Here is an 11,545-nt window from a genome sequence, read left to right as displayed (position 1 = left end):
GGAAGTCAGTGCACCTGGTGTCGAAGTTTGTATCAGAAGCGAGAAGGGCAGGAACTAGACAGTGAGCAGGAGGAGGGTGCAGATTGAAGAAACATTACAGAAGATGAATCAGTAGAACTCAGTGACCAAATGAACAGTTTCATGGTGGAGCCAGGAGAGACTTTGCATGCCTCTCCAGTCCTGCTCAGGTAACAGAGCTCACTGGAATAAGAAACAGAGGACAAAGAAAAAATTTTGGAGGTAGATAATAAGTCCAGTTTTGGGCATGTCAAGTTTTAGGTATTCCTGGGTCATCACGGCAGCACTCATACGTATATTTACTTAGAATATCCTCTGCCAAGCTCTAAAGGGGACTAATCAATTACTGAATGTGTTTTGGCTGAGAGTTGGAAAAATTCAAATGGGCATAGTCTCAGTAGAGTCCAGGGTTGATGAAAATAGGATTGGGAGTCTCATTTTATGGTCCTAGAAAGTGCCTCCTCAAACCCTTGTCTACCCTGTGACACAGAAAGTCTTTCTAATTGGGAACACATGATTTTTTACTCATTCTTTTATTCATTCAGGAAACATTTTGTTCAAACACTGTATTAAACACTGGGGATGCAGAGATGAATAATGCATAGGCTCTGTCCTTGAAAGGCGTTCACAGATTAGTGGAAAAGAAAAACATAAGAACAAGTAATTATAACTTGGCAGGCCTGGGGCTTAGGACAGAGAATGCACAGGGTGCCACGGAAGGGCCCACGGTAAGACGCTAGACATGCGATGCAGCTGTGTGGCTGATTTTTACTGGTATTAAGGAAGTCAAGCCAAAAGATGCTAGAGAGAAACAGGATGTGACAGGGAAGAAAATGCAGCAATCTGTGATTAATTTGGGATCTTTCCTGAACTATTGATTGGGAGGATGGTGGTTCTGGCCACAGAAACAGAAACACAGGAGTAAAAACAAGCTTTTTAAAATTTTACTGAACAGGAAGAAGTGGGAAGCCAAAGGAACTAAGTGGAAAAGAAACCGAAGGTCATTGATGCCAAAGCCAAACGTTAAAAAACTGAAAAATGTCACTAGAGTGAATTCTATCCGTTTTCATCACCAAAAATACAGAATCCAAGCTGGTCCAGACTTGGGACTCTACTCTGAGCTGTGCTGCACTGAGGACATTGCTGAACTACATTTTGCAACAATATCGGGGGTTGGGGGACCTCTAGGAACAAGCTGCTCACTCCTCAAATATAATAGCAAACACACATATTTTCTCACCACTGATGGGGCTTCTGCCAGGAAATCACACAGACCCAAAATAAAAAACAGGCCAAAGGAAAACAAACAGACAAGACACACAGTCTGTCATCCATGGGGCACTGGGGTTCAGGGCAGGGCCCTCCCTAGGTGGTCACAGGGTCCAGATAAAACCCTACCCAGAGTGCCTGAAATATGTTTATGCAGGTGAATCAGGAGGCACGGAACCTGGGAAGACTATGGTTACTGAGTGCCTGTCCTGTGCCAGGCATTGTGCTTAATCCTTCACATTCCTCATTTCCTTTCTCTCTATGAAGTCACTATTACTATCATTCCTACTTTACAAATGAGGAAATGGGCTGTGAGGCTAAGAAACTCTCAGAGACACATAGGAAGTGGCAGCACTAATATGAAAATCCACGTCTGCAGAGTATGAAGATGTTTCTTTTCTTGGCAACATGTTGCCTGTCTCAAGGAGGTGAGCACGCCACTTGGGAGCTCCTGGTGCCTGAAAGCTCCTACAAGGACCACACCCACACAAGAAATCCCTTGGTATCAATGCAGGCAAGGTGTGATTAACTGTGTGTACGTGCAGATGCCTTGAGCCTATCTGTTTGATTATTTTCCTTTCTTAAAAGCTACCTAATAGAGACAGTCTCCTCATCCCCACAGTCCCTTTCGGATCATAGGTTCTCCTAGCAAACTGATAAACTCCTGAAGAACCTAGGCCAGAAGTTATTTTCCTGTGTTGTTCTACTTAAGGCCTGGCCCTGGACAGCAGAAGTATTAGGACATCATACAGAACCAGTCAACACAAAGACAGCTTCTGTGAGATCCAAGACATGATCTAAACACACCACGATTCCAGGTGCAGCAGCTTAAGTGCCTATGTAAGTCCTACTTAGCACCTGTTCATCTGGCTGGCGTGGAGCAGGAAACTGGATTATTTTCCCTCTTTTGGATGAGGCATAGCACGCTGATTAATGATGTGAGGGAGAATGAACCAAAGACGGGAGTTCTGCACACAAATGTCTTTCAGGAAAGCTATCACAGGCGTAGGGAAAGAAAGGTGAGCATTGTAAGGAGGGGGTGGCAGACAGCATTTAGTTGATTAGGGTTTGGTTAATGCTGGTGAGTGTCGAGCATTCCAATTCATGGCTATTACTAATGGGAGAAAGGGGTTATTTGTTAATTTTACTGACTAAAGTGAGTGTTGAAGGCAAGATGGAGGGGAAAAGGTGAACATGCACCATTTTGGCTAAGCCTAATAAAACATGGAAAACATTCCTCATAATTTTCTTAAAAAGAGGAAGACATTGATTTTGCACTGGCACCAAGCTCCCTTACCTTTATGAGGAAGTGGTCATCAATTTCCACTTAGCCTGCCCAGTTTTCAAGTCCTTTGGCCATCTTCCAAGTGACCTATTTATTTGTTCATCATGCAGATTTTTGGTGGGATGTGTTATAAAGAACTTCCTGTGAACTTCCTATGTGCTTTTCTTTGCATGACCACATTCACGTTTCACAAAAAAATTGTAAGATGTGCATAGGCATTTAATTCCTATTTTACAGATGAGAAGACTGAATTTCAGAGCCCTAATCTATGCAAATAAGTGGCACTTTTATTTTTCAAGACCTTATATTTTATACAGCATCTTTACATTTGAGACTACCTTCCCCAGGATATTTTTAAAAATTCTTTTCTTAATGATCGCCATTCTAACTGGTGTGAGATGGTATCTCATTGTGGTTTTGATTTGCATTTCTCTGACGGCCAGTGATGATGAGCATTTTTGCATGTGTTTTTGGGCTGCATAAATGTCTTTTTTTGAGAAGTGTCTGTTCATGTCCTTTGCCCACTATTTGATGGGGTTGTTTGTTTTTTTCTTGTAAATTTGTTTGAGTTCATTGTAGATTCTGGATATCAGCCCTTTGTCAGATGAGTAGGTTGCGAAAATTTTCTCCCATTTTGTAGGTTGCCTGTTCACTCTGATGGTAGTTTCTTTTGCTGTGCAGAAGCTCTTTAGTTTAATTAGATCCCATTTGTCAATGTTGGCTTTTGTTGCCATTGCTTTTGGTGTTTTAGACATGAAATCCTTGCCCATGCCTGTGTCCTGAATGGTATTGCCTAGGTTTTCTTCTAGGGTTTTTATGGTTTTAGGTCTAACATGTAAGTCTTTAATGCATCTTGAATTAATTTTTGTATAAGGTGTAAGGAAGGGATCCAGTTTCAGCCTTCTACATATGGCTAGCCAGTTTTTCCAGCACCATTTATTAAATAGGGAATCCTTTTCCCATTGCTTGTTTTTGTCAGGTTTGTCAAAGAGCAGATAGTTGTAGATATGCGGCATTATTTCTAAGGGCTCTGTTCTGATCCATTGATCTATGTCTCTGTTGTGGTACCAGTACCATGCTGTTTTGGTTACTGTAGCCTTGTAGTATAGTTTGAAGTCAGGTAGCGTGTTGCCTCCAGCTTTGTTCTTTTGGCTTAGGATTGACTTGGTGATGCAGGCTCTTTTTTGGTTCCATATGAACTTTAAAGTAGTTTTTTCCAATTCTGTGAAGAAAGTCATTGGTAGCTTGATGGGGATGGCATTGAATGGCGATCATTAAAAAGTCAGGAAACAACAGGTGCTGGAGAGGATGTGGAGAAATAGGAACACTTTTACACTGTTGGTGGGACTGGAAACTAGTTCAACCATTGTGGAAGTCAGTGTGGCGATTCCTCAGGGATCTAGAACTAGAAATGCCATTTGACCCAGCCATCCCATTACTGGGTATATACCCAAAGGACTATAAAACATGCTGCTATAAAGACACATGCATACGTATGTTTATTGCGGCACTATTCACAATAGCAAAGACTTGGAACCAACCCAAATGTCCAACAATGATAGACTGGATTAAGAAAATGTGGCACATATACACCATGGAATACTATGCAGCCATAAAAAATGATGAGTTCATGTCCTTTGTAGGGACATGGATGAAACTGGAAATAATCATTCTCAGCAAACTATCACAAGGACAGAAAACCAAACACTGCATATTCTTACTCATAGGTAGGAATTGAACAATGAGAACACATGGACACAGGAAGGGGAACATCACACTCTGGGGACTGCTGTGAGGTGGGGGAAGGGGGGAGGGGGGAGGGACAGCATTGGGAGATATACCTAACGCTAAATGACCAGTTAATGGGTGCAGCACACCAACATGGCACATGGATACATATGTAACAAACTTGCATATTGTGCACATGTACCCTAAAACTTAAAGTATAATAATAATAATAATAAATATTTTCTTAAAGTACAAGTGTTTTTTACTTTTTAAAAATTTTTTCCCAATCCGTCAAAGGCGTTCTATCTAGTGTCCGTGGACAGAGTTCTCTGGTGCTCTGACTACATAGTAACCCCTGAATCATGTGGATGGTCAAGATGGACTAATTCAAGAACTATGAACTTCAAAGAAAACTTTTTTCTTCACTGATGACTTCTGAGAGACATGCTCACCTCTCCGGATAACCTTCCCAGAACTTGTATTTTTCATCTTTGACCTACATGAGTGGAATATTGATGTAACTGCCATCTGGGAAGAAGCTAGTAGATACACATTGACCTCTAGTCGATATTTTGGACAAGGAATTTTCACTTACCAGCGTTTGGCAAGAGTATTCTGCATATGCACCATGAGCAGGGCCAAGCTCATGAGAAGCTGCTCCTTTATCATGATCTGAGACCTGTGGAGACTTTCAGAGTGATAGGGTTTGGCTGTGTCCCCATCCAAATTTCATGTTGAACTGTAGCTCCCATAATTCCCACGTCTTGTGGGAGGGACCCGGTGGGAGATAATTGAATCATGGGGGTGGTTTCCACATACTGTTCTCCTGGTAATGAATAAGTCTCACAAGATGTGAAAGGGTTTCCCCTTTCGCTTGGCTTTCATTCTCTCTTGCCTGCCACCATGTAAGAAGTGCCTTTTGCCTTCTGCCATGATTGTGAGAACTCCCCAGCCACATGGAACAGTGAGTCCATTAAGCCTCTTTTTCTTTTTAAATTGCCCAGTCTTGGGAATGTCTCATCAGCAGCATGAAAATAGGCTAATACATAGAGATACAGTCTCATTGGATGAAGCTCATACTTAGAAACTATAATGACTTTACTTATCCAATTTTTTGACTATCCAATTAATTACATAGGATTCCAGATGGGCCTATTGTTAAGATAGGTATAAAAGACAGGGCCACTGTAGAAGAGAAAGTATGATTAAACAACTGTCACTTCGCAACTTCAGGCAGGTTGTTTCACTCTACACTGCTTAGTGATTAAAAAGTACTAAATAGTATAAAATGCAATGTGTCTAGCATGTGCTCAAAAATATTATTTCTTATTGTCCTTATTTTCTTAACATGAAGATTTCAAGCCACCCCATAGAAGCAGCATTCCAAGAAGATAGTCACTGCAAGCCTTGGGAGCCCTGGGCTCAAGGACTCACATAATGTTATTTTCTCTCATTATATTAGTTAAAGCATATCACAAGACAGAGCCAAATTCAAAAGTTGGGAAATAGAATCCAGCTCCTGATGGGAACAGCTTCAAATTATTGTTCACCATAGACCCTAACCACGAACCAGTACTTTGGGCCAAGCACATTATATGTGCTACCCATTTATTTCTTCCTAAAAACCCTCCAACTAGGTACAACAACCATTTCATAGACATAAAATAAAAAGATTTATCAAAGTTAAGTAACTAGCCTGATGTTAAGCAAGTGGTTAGTAACAGAGTTGGTTTTAAAACTCAAACTTATTTGACTCCAAAACCAATACTGTTACTTTAGTATATTTAGAGACCAACCATGAAATACACTTCCATTTCTACAGAAAGGAACTAAGAAGGATATACCACTTTATCCTTGTACTTAATTTTAGGACTATCCCAGTGAAGACATCTTGAGTTTGTAAACCTTCTCTGAGGTATCAATGTGCTCCTAGATCTGTTCCATGTCCACATCAACAATCACAGACCTCAGAAAGGTGCAGGAGAAAGTACACAACTCCTCCAAAAATATCCACACACGCACATCCAGGGGACTTAGTGACAGGCTCTAACACATCCATACATGTTACATTTCCTAGTCTATACTTTTAAAAATAGAATATATCTTCAAATCAAGTGCCCATACTACCCCCAGATAGTCCATATGCACTGAAACAGATAATGGTGGTCACCACTTTGCAAGCCTGGGTTTTATTTATTTCGTTCCCTATTTTGAGGATTCACTTAGGCAAAGTCAATTAAAAGAGTGTGGAGGACAAAATTCTAAGATGATCTCTCCAAAGACTCTCACCCTTGTATAATTCCCTGCCCTGGGAATACAATGGGGCATCACTCCCATGATTATGTTATTATACATGGCAAGACAGATTTTGTAGATATAATTGAGCTTACTCATTAGTCGATTTTGAGTTAATAAAAAAGAGATCATCTCAGTGGGCATAACCTAATTATCTGAGCCCTTTAAAAGGAGTTTTTTTCTGACTAATAGGATTCAGCACAAGGGAGGTTCTCCATTAATGAGATGGAGGGGGCCATAGAGCAAGGGCCTGAGAGTGGCCTCTAGGAGCTGAGGGTGATTCCCTGGTTGACATCCAACAACTTGGACTTCCGTCCTACAACCAGAAGAAACTGAATTCTGCCAACAACCCATATGAGACTGGAAGTAGATTCTTCCCCAGAGCCTCCAGGTAACAGCGCAACATGGCTGACGCCTTGATTTTACCTTTAACAGATTCTACGCAAAGAACCCAGGTGAGTTTCCCCAGACTTTTAACTTAACAGAACTGTGTGATAATAAATGCACATTATTTTAAGCCAGTAAGTTAGTAGTAATTTGTTACATGGCCATGCAAAATTAATACAGCAAGCTGATCTAAGTGACAGGTGGAGATGAGAAGAAAATGTGACCCTTTCCCCTTCTCCACAGCCTTTCTGTGAGCCTCAGGAATTATGCATCTATGCTGACTAATCTTAAGCCTGATATTTCCAAAACTATCCACCCCATGACCTAGATTGAGTCCAGTGCTAATCATGTTAAATTTTCTAAGACAGTCTTCATTTGAAATATCACATTAGCCCACATGTTATTAAAATCTGAAAGTGTAGTTACTGCTGCAATGGGGTATCTAGTTATTGGTTATAGGATCACAGCAATGATTTTTTCAAAATTTTATATTCATAATTCACTAAAATATAATGATAACAGCTATTGTTGCTAGGCACCTTATTATACTGTCAATAATCCTCATAGCCTGTATGAGAAGTAGATGTAACTTTTCCAATTTTGATGGCAACAAAACTGAAGTTTGGATGGAGTAAGTGATCCAAACCTATATACTAGCTAAGGTAAGATTTAAACCTAGGTCAGTCTTGCTCCAAAGTTCAGAACTCTACTGGGTAGTGATTCATCGATCTGTAAAATGGGTTATGAAGAAAGTAAATTAATGATTACTCAGGGCTGGGCAGGGGATAGGAAGATAGGGGTTACATGTAGAAGATATTGAATTTATTTTGGGGATGTTGAAAATATGCTACAATTCAGCTGTGTTTATAGTTGCATGACTACAAGTATTTTAAGAACCACTGAATTGTACATTTTAAATGGGTGAATTGTATGGCGTGTTAATTATATCTCAATAAACCAGGATTTTTTAAGGCAGTGAAAGTGTTTTGTTGGGGAAATCTAGATATATGAGGCTTGCAAAAGAGGCAAGGAATGGGAGAAAGCCTAGGTCATGGAGAGTCTTGGATATCATACTAATTTGTTTCTTGGGGGGAAAAAAGGTTCTCCACAAAGGGTTTCAAATAAGGGAGTGAAGGAATCTATTAGTGTTTTAGAAAGATCTCTTGAGTGGCTATATAATGATGGATTTGAGAAGGACACAATAGTACAGTTGAGGAGGTTGGTGAGGAGACTCTTGCATAGCTCACTGGAAAAGATGAAGACTTGGCAAAAGCTAATGGAATGCAAGGGTGCCTGGTGTTTGAGAGACACTGCTGAGAAAAAAGACATGCAACTTGTAAGAACCTCAGATAAGGGAGAGAAAGGAATGTAAGACTGGGGTTTCTAGCTTAGGAGTTCAGCTTCTTGAGCAGGTGCTGCCTCCCCTTTGTGGAATCTGGGAAACTGGACCCAAGGCAATGTGGGGAGAGGGAGGAAAGAAGGTAGGCACCTTAGAAATTCTACTGAGAGCCTAGGGCTCAGCCCTCCAGTCAAACACAAATGATACTGATACCTGGGTCTTACATTCAGAGATTCTAATTAAACTTGTCTGTGATTGTGACCTGGAAAGATCCCAGGCACTGGGATGTTTAACAGCTCTCAGGTAATTGTAATGTGCAGCCGAGGATGTGAACCTCCAACTTGGACAGTTCCTTTCCAGCTGAGGCAGTCAGAAAAGGACACAGCTGTTGCTGGTGAACTGCTTACAGTCCAGCCAATCAGACAGGGCCCTATAGAAAAAAGGTGAGGCTTTGTCTTGAGCACTGGAGTCTGACAGGCCCATTCTAGAGACTGTTTCACTAATGATAGTCTTTACTACGAGAAATAATATTTAAGATGGTCGAGGATTATTTGATGTTGTTCACATGGAGTCGATGGACCAGCTAGAGCTTACCTGTGAGTAAGAAGAATTCCTAATTACTCTGGCTTAGTGATTACCAAAGTGTGGTGCTCAGTCCAGCAGTAACAGCTTTATCGGGGAACGTGCTACACATTTAGGTTTTGGGCCCTATCCAGGTCTGTTGAATCAGAAACTCTAGGGGGAAAGGCCCAAAAATTTGTGTGTATGTGTTTTCTAAAAAATTCATTAAACTTTTTAAAATTTTTGAAATAATTGTAGATTCATAGGCAATTGCAAAAAAAAATTACAGAATGATCCCATTACCCTTTGCCCAATTTAGACATCCTACAAAACTATAGTACAATATCACAGCCCAGGTGTTGACACTGATACAACCAAATAAAAAACACAGACTTTCCATCACCACAGAGATCTCTCATTTTGCCCTTTTCTATTTACACCCACTTAACTTCACCCACCTCGTCATGCTGGCAACCACTGACCTGTTCTCCATTCTATAATTGTTGTCATTTCAAGAATGTTATACAAATGAAATCATATAGTATATAGCTCTTGGGGACTGGCTCTTTTTTTTACCCAGCATAATTCTCTGTGGAGTCATTCAGGTTATTGTGTGTATCAATAGTTTGTTCCTCTGCATTGCTGAGTAGTGTTCCATGGTATGAATGTGCCACAGTTTAACCATTTTCCTGTTGCAAAGTCACTTTAACAACCTCTCAAAGTAATGCACTGATGCACTCTCAGGCTTGAGAACCCCTGATCTCTACAAAAAAAAGCTTTAAAGGACAGGAAAGAAATACAGCACTTTTCTGGGTTTTCTTCCCATGCACTAACTTCGTGGTCCTCCTCAAAGGCATAGGGAAATGACTTTTTAAAATTTCCACCATGGCCGGGCGCAGTGGCTCACGCCTGTAATCCCAGCACTTTGGAAGGCCGAGGCAGGTGGATCACCTGAGGTCAGGAGTTAAGAGACCAGCCTGACCAACATGGTGAAACCCCATCTCTATCAGAAATATAAAAATTAGCTGGGCATGATGGTACAGGCCTGAAATCCCAGCTACTCGGGAGGCTGAGGCAGGAGAATCGCTTGAACCTGGGAAGTGGAGGTTGCAGTGAGCTGAGATCATGCCATTGCACTCCAGCCTGAGTGACAGAGCAAGACTCTGTCTCAAGAAAAAAAAAAAAAAAATTCCACCACTACTGTTACCATGTTCTGTATCCTGCTTATCACTGTTAAGCAAATGCATTTCTTAAAAGATTCATATATTTATTCAACAAATATTTATGGAATTACCTCCTAGTAACTATTCTAGGCAAGAAGAAAGCAGCAGTAGAAAAGATATATAGGTCGCTTCTCACAAATAGCTTTCACTCCAGTGGGACCAGAAAAGACAATAAGCAATTAAAGTCTTGTGAAACAAAGTCAAGTTGAAATAAATGTTATGATTGAAAATAAAGTGATGTAAGGGTTAAAAGATGAAGGAAATGAGGTATCATTTTTAGTAACAGTCAGAGAAGTCCTCTCTGAGGAGACTGCTTGACAGCAGAGTTAAAAAAATAAGGAATCAAGGCACGTGAATATATGGGCTGCTGCAGCAGATGGAGCAGCAAATTTAAAAGTCTTGCGACAAGAACATGCTTAACCCATTATATGGTTTGGATATTTGTCCCCTCCAAATCTTATGTTAAAAGATGACTCTCAATGTTGGAGGTGAGGCCTAGTGTGAGGTGTTTGGGTCATGGAGGTCGATCCCTAGTGGATGGCTTTGTGCCCTACCATGGTAATGAGTTACGAGGATATCTGACTGTTCAAAAGAATCTGGGACCTCCTCCCTTCTCTCTTGCTCCTGCTCTCGTCGTGTTACACATTTGCTCCTTCTTTGCCTTCTGTCATGATTGGGAAGCTTCCTGAGGCCTCGCCAGAAGCACATGCCAGCACTACGCTTCCTGTATAGTCTGCAGAACTGTGAGTCGCATAAACCTCTGACTCAGGTCAGTTCATGCTTTTGCCTAGGCTTCCAGACTGTGGAGAAAGGGACTCCAGCCCACAGCCCTAGATTTGGGATGTTAGGTTTCCCTAAGTGAAGTCCTACTCATAAAACCTGTAACAGAAGCCTTTGTTCTCTCCCTCGAAGGAGTGCTAAGAAGCCATAATGAGTTTATAATCCTGACTAGTAGAAATAAAACACCTTATTACAATGAGATGAAATTCACATTAGCTGCTCTGGCCCCAAACATAGCATACTAAGAAAATAAAGACGTGCTCTTGGTACTTAGGGGTGTGATTTTATAGAGAAGATAAGGTTCTCTGAAGTTACTCTGAAATGTATAGCACTTACAACTTTGATTGTCTACATAACTTATACAAATATTATACAATAACATCATAACCATGCAAAAACAAATGACCCCTGTACAAATTTTGGGTAGAATGGTGGGGGTTGGGTGTACAGTGGGGAGTAGGGGAGAGATGAAATAACTTAAACCCAGGCACTCTTTCCTACAGCCTGAATGTTTTACTAACTAAAAGACTCCTTGGATAACTTAAATTAAAACCATCAACAACTTCTGATATTCAACCTTAGCTATCAACTTGTCCCATGAAAACAGGCTGGAAACCTGCCTCAGTCCTTGATGATTTCACCAGCTCAGGTTGGCATGGC

Source organism: Hylobates moloch, unplaced genomic scaffold (assembly GCF_009828535.3).
Source record: "Hylobates moloch isolate HMO894 unplaced genomic scaffold, HMol_V3 SCAFFOLD_13, whole genome shotgun sequence".
Taxonomy (NCBI): Eukaryota; Metazoa; Chordata; class Mammalia; order Primates; family Hylobatidae; genus Hylobates; species Hylobates moloch.
The sequence above is the reverse complement of the archived record's forward strand: the minus strand, read 5'-3'. Positions refer to the sequence as shown.